Raw genomic sequence first — 9,410 nt, forward strand, 5'->3', positions numbered from 1 at the left:
GCCTAAAGGGAAAAAAGGAATATAAAATCTTAATGTTTTCATTTTTGAACTCTAAACCAAAGTCAGACCTTGGAATACTCTTTATTTTTCTTTTTAATAGGCAATGTGAAGACGTGGTAACACAAATTCAAATGGCACAAAAGGAAATATATTGAAAAGTTATTCTCTCTTCTAACCCTGTCCACCAGCACTCCAGTTCCCCTTCCCTGAGGCTATCTCTGATGGCAGTTTCTTGTGGATCCTTCCAGAGATGATATTCTCTGCATATCGAAGTGTGTGTGTGTGTGTGTGTGTGTGTGTGTGTGTGTGTGTTGATGTATTTATTCATGGGCACCTTCACAGAGCTCTGACTTCCTTCTTTTAACATGAATAGTTGTTTCCTATTCACACTCTCCTGACCCTTGCTTTTCTTCACTTAAAAAGATGTCTTGGGCTCCCCTGGTGGCGCAGTGGTTTAGAGTCTACCTGCCAATGCAGGGGACACGGGTTTGTGCCCCGGTCTGGGAGGATCTCACATGCCGCGGAGTGGCTGGGCCCATGAGCCATGGCCGCTGGGCCTGCACATCCGGAGCCTGTGCTCCGCAATGGGAGAGGCCACAACAGTGAGAGGCCCGCGTACCGCAAAAAAAAAAAAAAAAAAAGGATGTCTTATCAGACTGGCTGCTGAGATGAGTGCTTCACTGGGGCAGTCTCTGCATATCATGGGGAGACAGATGCTGCTGCCTTTGATTGGGTTTGGTCCTCATACCTCCAAAAAGAAACAAGATCTCGATAAACTCTATGAGCTGAAGTACAAAGCGCGTTAGATTACGAACCAGTTTGGCCCCTCAGCCCCCGTCAACCTGTCCAGTTTCTCATCAATAAGACCGGAACTAGCTGGCACCCCTCCACAAGGCTCCATGGCCAATAGCACTACAGCAGTAAAGATCCCAGGCGCTACTGGGACGGGATGGTGTCTCAGCACTGAAAACAATCAGGTATTGACCAAGATGAAATTACAAGACTTAGTAAGAGAAGTGGATCCTAATGAGCAATTGGATGAAGATGTGGAGGAGTTACTACTGCAGATTGCCGATGATTTTACCGAGAGCGTGGTGACAGCAGCCTACCTGCTTGCTCGGCATCGCAAGTCCAGCACCCTGGAGGTGAAAGATGTCCAACTGCATCTAGAACGCCAGTGGAACATGTGGATCCCAGGGTTTGGCTCTGAAGAAATTTGACCCTTCAAAGAAGTTTGCACCACAGAAGCTCACAAACAGAGAATGGCATTGATCCGGAAAACAACCAAGAAATAACACACGGAAAGGTCAGGGAATGGACAACAATGTATTTGGAGATACTTGAGCTAAGACCTCAGCTATCTCATCCTTGAATTTTTTGTTTTTGATGCTTTACAGAGAAGCATATATTTTTTATTAACAGTGCAGCAATATCTATAATGACTGACAGGATCTGCCAAAAGAATAAAGCCTCCTACCCCAGGAAAAAAAAAAAAAAGATGTTTTAGAGACAATTTCATATTAGGACATAGAGACCAGTCTTCATTTTAATATCTCTACAGAAGTGCACAGAGGTATGTATCATAATTTACTTAACCAGTTTCCTACTGGTGGGAACTTAGACTCTTTTGATTCACTTGCTCCTACAATGTTGGAATGAATATTCTACATATACCTTATGGTGTAAAATATTTTTGAATCTTGAACTGCCATGATGTAAATTGCTTCTCACGTCTCTCCTCTTCAGTGGTTGCAAGTTTCTCCCAGGCTCAGCAGAAAACTTGAGCAGACTTAATTATATTTTAGTTTTTAAATATTAACTATATGTCAGAGTACAGTGCTGATTTCTGGATGTGGGATTTTTCTCTGGTTTAGTTTAGCTGTTACCAACCTAGCCAGGGAAGACAAAAGTTTGATCTGTGTTTCCACATGGCCACTAGATCAGTCACTGAGCGAATGTGACCCTTTCTGCTACAGTGGTAAGGTCACAAAAGTCACCTTAACTTGAGGAAATCAATTCCAACAATATCTAGGAACCACCTCTGACTCAGGGCTTTCTGGATGCATAGAATTTCTGCCTCTGCATTGATAAGATCATACATATGTATGTACCAGAATTCAGGGTTCCCTAGGGCTGTAGTTTTCAACTCTGAATAAATGGAAACTGGAATACATTTGAAATGAGATTGAAGGCTCTGGGAATATTGGAGGTTGTACTTTTATTTCTTAAATAGCAAACACGTTTTGGGGGTGGATAAATAGGGATCAAGCTACATAGGGATGGTGAGGTAATCCTTCCATCCATAAGGTGCAGGGCCATGCAAAGATACCAAGGTTTTCTTTAAAAGTTGGAAGCTTCCTAACCTGAGGGCATAATTGCTAGAGAAGATTTGTTGTTTGATCGATAAAGGAAAAGGAAAGAGATACTGGGGAGGGGAGCAGGCAATACTGAGGTAGTGAAAAGCGTACACGTTAAGAGTTAGAAGACTTGTACTTTAGTTTAAGCCCTGCATGATTTTAGTTAGGACCCAAGTCATAAAGCCCAAGTTAAACTTAAGTAAAAAAGGAAAGGTATTTGTTCTACAGGATTGTCTTGATGCAGGGATTTAAAAAGCAGTGCACCCAATCTCTCTTCAAGCTTTTGTGTGCTCTGTGTTGACTTTATTTTCACACTCCAAATGGTGACACATTGGCTGCCAACAGCTCCTGTCCTAAATCTTCCCAGGATCAAGACTCGCAGATAGAAAATCTCCTATTCTCTTAAGAGTTCAAGTAAAAGTTCTGTAAGGGCAAGGATCTAAAGTCAGAGTGCTCTTACCAAATAAACTGGGAAATAAGTACTTGGTGCCCCCAGATTCAAAATGTCTGCAACAGGCTCTCACTAGGCATCTGGCTTTGGCTCACCTAATTTCATATTGTCTGACTTTTCCTGTTCGTAAAATGTGGTTAAACTTGATAATCTTTGTGATCTCTTCCAGTTCTAAATGAATTTTCTTTCTTTCTTGCATCCTTTGTTTTTTTCACATTAATTAAGCATTTAATCTAAACAAGTATTTTCCCAGTTGCTGTCTTGACTGTTGGTATTTTAATAGGTTAAGAAACAGATATGTGTCTAAAAATAAGAATATAATAGGGCTTCCCTGGTGGCGCAGTGGTTGAGAATCCGCCTGCTGATGCAGGAGACACGGGTTCGTGCCCCGGTTCAGGAGGATCCCACATGCCACAGAGCGACTGGGCCCGTGAGCCATGGCCGCTGGGCCTGCGCGTCCCAACAGGAGAGGCCACAACAGTGAGAGGCCCGCATACCGAAAAAAAAAAAAAAAAAAAAAAAAAAAAAAGCAACTGGAACACAGGAGAGGGAGCAGTTAATTCACTTGAGATCGTAACATCTGAATCTAGTTTGAAGCTTGACCAGGCTTTGACAAATCTGTAGTGTGAACATTAGCAGGTAGGATACATGCAGTAAAAGTATGAAGCTGGAATTACTTACAAGGAGAAAAGTATAGTAGCAGATTCACCCACACATATATTGACTTACTATGCTTTCTGGTAGTACCCAAAGAGGGTGAGGACAATATAGAGGCAAATCAGGACAAGCATGATTTCTGAGCAAGTATTGATGTCATGGACTTGAATTAGGAAGTAAATGCTGAAGAATAATTAAATAATTTAAACAAGAGATTGGCAAGGAACAAAACAAATCTAACTTAAGTAAGCCAAATTAAACCATACCACCACCATTACCACCAGAAAACAGCATAGTGACTTGTGGCATATAACCCAATGAAGTTAGAAATCAGTTAACAATGGAGATTTGATTTTTCCCCTGAAATCTTGAAACATAGGAGTCTCCCTTGTGATGGATTGTGTGTTCATACATGAAGTCACAGGAATGAATTAGAAGACTTCTTAAAGCCCTAAGGTCCTCACATTCTAACATTTTGCTTTGCCTCAATGGTGGTTCTATACAGTGACTTAACCCCAAATGAAAAATTGCTGCAGCCTAATAGTTGATGCTTATTAGAGACAAATGTGCTGGTCCAGGGAACTATTTTAAAGACTGTAAAGGGAATGCCATTCTCTGAATTTGAAGGGGGGAGATAGCAATCAAAATTATCAGAAAAAAATTCGTATTTTCCTCAAGTATATTCTTCTTGAGAACAACAAAAAGCCTCACAGAGATGATCACTATAAAGACAGGAACTGTTGGAACAGGAGAGGGGTAATCAGGGATGAAAGACTGAGTTTTCCTACTCTACCTTACCTTCTAATCCATTTCTTTTCTAAAGCAAATTCTTAAGAGACTAAATGTATTCACTTTTCTAGGGAGAGTTAATTATAGTCTCATTTAGAAATAAGAGGGTACCTTACTTCACCCTTTAAAGTTCCTTCCAGGACTATTGTGATTCTACTAAAATGCTTTAGGCATTAAATAGAGTCAGAAAACTAAATATGCATTCTTGGTTCTAACACAAAAAAGAAAAAAAAATGTTTCAAATACAAGAAAAAGAGAAAAAAAGAAAGTTTTTCCCATTCAATGTTTACTTTCATGGGAATGCAAATATTTAGCATTGTTGTGATTTTCACACTGAAGATGAATGTCAGTTTACTGCAAAGATGTGAATTAATTCTTGAGATAAAGTCTAATATACAAAATAAAATTTCAAACACATATTAGGAAGAACATGCTGTGCAGGGCATTGTGGAGAATATGAAAGACATATTCACCACCTCAGGGGGCTTCTAGACTAATGGGAGATAAGATTGTCAACTGAAAAGAAAATGCACAACCTGAAAGCTGAGGATTATATTTTTATTTTTTTATTGGAGTATAATTGCTTTGCAATGTTGTGTTAGTTTCTGCTGTACAATGAAGTGAATCAGCTATATGTATACATATATCCCCTCCCTCTTGGACCTCCCCCCATCCCATCTCAGCCATCTAGGTCTTCACAGAGCACTGAGCTGAGCTCCCTGTGCTATACAGCAGGTTCCCTCTAGCTATTTACTTTACATATGGTAGTGTATATACGTCAAACCTAGTCTCCCAATTCATCCCACCCTCCCCTTCCCCCCCATGTCCACACGTCCGTTCTCTACGTCTGCCTTTCTATTCCTGCCCTGCAGATAGGTTCATCTGTACCATTTTTCCAGATTCCACTTATACGTGTTAATATACGATATTTATTTTTCTCTTTCTGACTTACTTCACTCTGTATGACAGACTCTAGGTCCATCCACATCTCTACAAATGACCCAGTTTCATTTCTTTTTATGGCTGAGTAATATTCCATTCAGTATATGTACCACATCTTCTTTATCCATTCATCTGTCGATGGACATTTAGGTTGTTTCCATGACCAGGCTATTGTAAATAGTGCTACAGTGAACATTGGGGTACATGTGTCCTTTTGAATTATGGTTTTCTCAGGGTATATGCCCACTAGTGGGGTTGCTGGGTCATATGGTAATTCTATTTTTAGTTTTTTAAGGAATGTCCATACTGTTCTCCATAGTGGCTGTATCAATTTACATGCCCACCAACAGTGCAAGAGGGTTCCCTTTTCTCCACACTCTCTCCAGCATTTGTTGTTTGTAGATTTCCTGATGATGCCCATTCTAACTGGTGTGAGATGATACCTCATTGTAGTTTTGATTTGTATTTCTCTAATAATTAGTGCTGTTGAGCATCTTTTCACGTTTTATTTGGCAGACAAAACTGAGGACTTAAGCCCAGGACACAGCATCTCAGATAGCTCTGAGAGACTTCTCAGAAGAGGTAAGGGAGGAGCCAGGATAAATAGGAGTTTCTGCAACAAAGACCAGGTAGTTGGAACTTCAAAAGATTACTGTTAATTGTATACTCCAATAAAGATGTTAAAAAAAATAAAGAAAAAAAATAAGGAAAACCAGATATCTCAAGTTAAGGAATTTAGTACTTTTCTATGTATGGGAAGATGCAAGAGTCTGGGCTCACTGAAGTCATTCCTTTGATATGCACCTGAGCTATCTGGGGCCAGTATTCTGTGCTTTCTCATCCTGAGTGTTCTCAGGATACACTGTCGTTAGGGGTGGCTGCAGCAGCTGACTCCTAGATGGTGGGCATCCTGTTTCTATCCTGAGTTCCTTTAGGGTTCACTGTCAGGGGTGGGTGTAATGTGATGGCTTGATGGTGACAACATCCTTTGTTTACTGATATGGCAGGCAACATTTTTTCATTGATAAGACTTTGATATAGGCATAATATGATAAGAGGTATCCAAAGAAAGAGAAATTTGTCAGGGAAAACTCTAAAGATGAAGTGATGTTTGATGTGGACCCTGAAACAAGTATAGATTTTCTAGCAAGAAAAGAACGGGAGGGTTTCAAGATGGAAGAAACAGCATGAGCAAAGGGACAGAGATAGGAGAGCACGAGGGGCAACAGGTATAACAGTTTAACTGGAAAAAATAACTTCTACATGGGGTAGGCATGCCTTACCATGGACTTCACTAGTAGTGAGTGAAGTAGAGCAAAAAGCTATGTAGAAATTTCTGGTGTATCTTCGGGAAAGAAGGAGACTGACCCCTTGGGAAGCATGGACAGACCTTTTTGCTGAGCCCTTCCTGCTAGACCATTATTCTGTATTTCATTAGAAAGGAAATGGGGCTGGAAGCACTCTGAGGAGATAAGGGGGGGGGATAGAGAATGGTTCCTGGGACCATCTGGGTTCTTATATTTGAGGCCCCTTCTGATAATTGTTTAAATTTGGCCTTTTAAATCATTTTCTTCTCCCATAAAAAAACTCCTAGTCATACTCCCAATATTAGCTCCCATTTCTCTCCTCTATGATAGAACAGTATCCTTTGGTGAGTATAAGTTTTGCCAGGTGCTTTGACGTGTGATCATTGATTCTCAAATCAACCTTACAAATTAAATATTACTATCTCTATTTGATAGCCAAGCAGACTGGAGCTCACAGAATTTGAGCAACTATCCCCAAATAATATGGGTACTAAGGGTCAGAGTCATGACTCAAATTTGCCAGCTATGTGAGTGAGCCATCTTTGAAGTGGGCACTACAGACCAAACCTTCAGATGAATAGAGCCCTGGCTGACATTGACTGAAACCCCATGAGAGACCCCAAATAAGAAGCAAAGTTCTTACCAGATTCCTGACAAAAAGCAACAGTAAGAGATAATAAAATCACTGTTTTTGTGTAAAGCCACATGATCTGTCCTAAGGATATCAGTCAGGCCCCTTTCCTCAACCACCCGTTCTTGCCCAGTGGGCTCACACAGAGTCCATATTGTTAGGATTAGAGGTTATCCTTAGACTCAGCAATATGGGTTTCCACTCACCAAGGTTGATTGGGCTTTAGCCACTGCTGAGTGTGTAGCCTGTCGACAGCAGACCAACACTGAGCCCGATAGGACACTGTTCTCCAGGAGAGCCAGTCAGCTGGTTGTACAGGACCATTTATATCATGGGAAAGGCAGTACATTGTTCTCACTGGAATAGATACTTACTCTGGATACTGAGTTGCTTTCCCTGCCAGAACTACCATTGATAGCTTTAAGGCCTGTCTCATTCATGGTCATGGTGCATTAGTTTTCAGTGTTGCATAACAAATTACCACAAACTTCATGAATTAAAACAACACACATTTATTATCTCACAGTTTCCATGGGCCAGGATTGTAGGCATTGCTTATGTTGGTTCTCTGCCATCTCAACAAGACTGCAAAGTATTGTCAGGATGTGTTCTCATCTGGAGGCTCAGTTATGGAAGAATCTGCTTCCAAACTTATTTGGCTTATTATTGGCTGTCATCTGGAGAATGATCTCAGGTCCTAGAGGTCATATGAGGTTCCTTACTTTGTGACCCAGTCTATGGGTAGTTCAGCATTTGGCTACTTACTTTTCAAGGCCAGTAGAAGAATCTCTCCCCCACAGTCTGTTAAGATGAATATTATAAAATGAAAGAGGATCCTGAGAGTAACATCCCATCACTTTCATCATATCTTGCAAAGGTAACATATTTATAGGTTCTGGGAATTCGGATGTGGACATATTTGGGCAGCTATTATTCTGTCTACCACAGATGGCTCTAGGGCGTAGAAGCCTTTAATGCTGCTAAACATCTTACAGTAAAGAGAATGGGCACCACAACAAAGATTATCTAGCACAAATGTCAATATTGTGGAGATTGAGAAGCCCTCATCTAGTGATTTGTTATACAGCATTATTAAGGCATTAGCTAAATAATTCACTGATAATGATGATTCCCTAAAATTCTCCAAGTCTTACTACTCTTGCAGGAAAAGAAAAGAACTAAGAGTCATTAGACTTGTTTTCAAGTCCAAAATTGGCCACATATTAAATATTCAGAGTGTGTAAAATCTACCCCTGAATCCCAGTTTACTCATTTGTAAAATGGGAACAGTAATACAGTAGCTCATAGAGTTGTTCTAAGGCTTAAGAGAACTTGTATACATAAGACATTTTTGTAAAGAGGCATACAGAGCCAAAATATATTTTCATTATTAAGAAAACTGGAATTCTATTTTAATAAAATTATATTAGGATAATACATTGTAGGACTTATAATAGGTCACAGTGTTTACAACCAGATTCTATGGATTTCTTTAACTGGCTTATTACAGTTTAACACAGAAGTGAATACAATTTTGAAAAACAAATTAGTCACCAATTTTTTGAATTAGAAGAAAAATACTAAATACATATGTGTGTGTATATATAACATAGTTACATGTATATAATGTAATTTAAAATTTGTGATATTTTTATTAAAATGGATGGCTTCTACAAGTTTTTAAATCCTTATTTCTTTTCACTTGGTAATATTATATAGTTTTTTTTTTTTTTTTTTTGCGGTACGCGGGCCTCTCATTGTTGTGGCCTCTCCCGTTGCAGAGCACAGGCTCCGGACGCGCAGGCTCAATGGCCATGGCCCACGGGCCCAGCTGCTCCGCGGCATGTGGGATCTTCCCGGACCGGGGCACGAACCCGTGTCCCCTGCATCGGCAGGCGGGCCCTCAATCACTGCGCCACCAGGGAAGCCCTATTATATAGTTTTGATCAGAATGAAAATGTATTATAATGGAGGAAAAATATATATTATTTTTCATTAGGAGAAATTGAACATATTAAGCTAGCAAAACAAAAAGCACAGCATAAATTCTAAGATAGTGGTAAAGCATAGCAATTAAGGAAGGTGAGACTTCAGACTGCAAAATATATGCATCTGTGACCCCAAATGGAGTTTGGTTAAATGTACTTAGGGAGGCACGAGGACTGCAGGCCTCGCTCCTGGCTGCTTTCACTGCAGGCCCCTTCCCAATGTAACTGATTCTAAAATAACAACCAGACTCAGGGAAACAAAGTAGATATTAATAAAGAGAAAATCAA

At 40.1% G+C, this 9,410-nt stretch overlaps 1 pseudogene; it reads left to right on the plus strand.

The window, feature by feature from the left end:
* Positions 1–899: 899 nt before the first annotated feature.
* Positions 900–1,220, plus strand: LOC131754606 (transcription initiation factor TFIID subunit 12 pseudogene; annotated as a pseudogene).
* Positions 1,221–9,410: the final 8,190 nt, after the last annotated feature.

The sequence above is a fragment of the Kogia breviceps genome, chromosome 4, assembly GCF_026419965.1.
Source record: "Kogia breviceps isolate mKogBre1 chromosome 4, mKogBre1 haplotype 1, whole genome shotgun sequence".
NCBI classification, from domain to species: Eukaryota; Metazoa; Chordata; class Mammalia; order Artiodactyla; family Physeteridae; genus Kogia; species Kogia breviceps.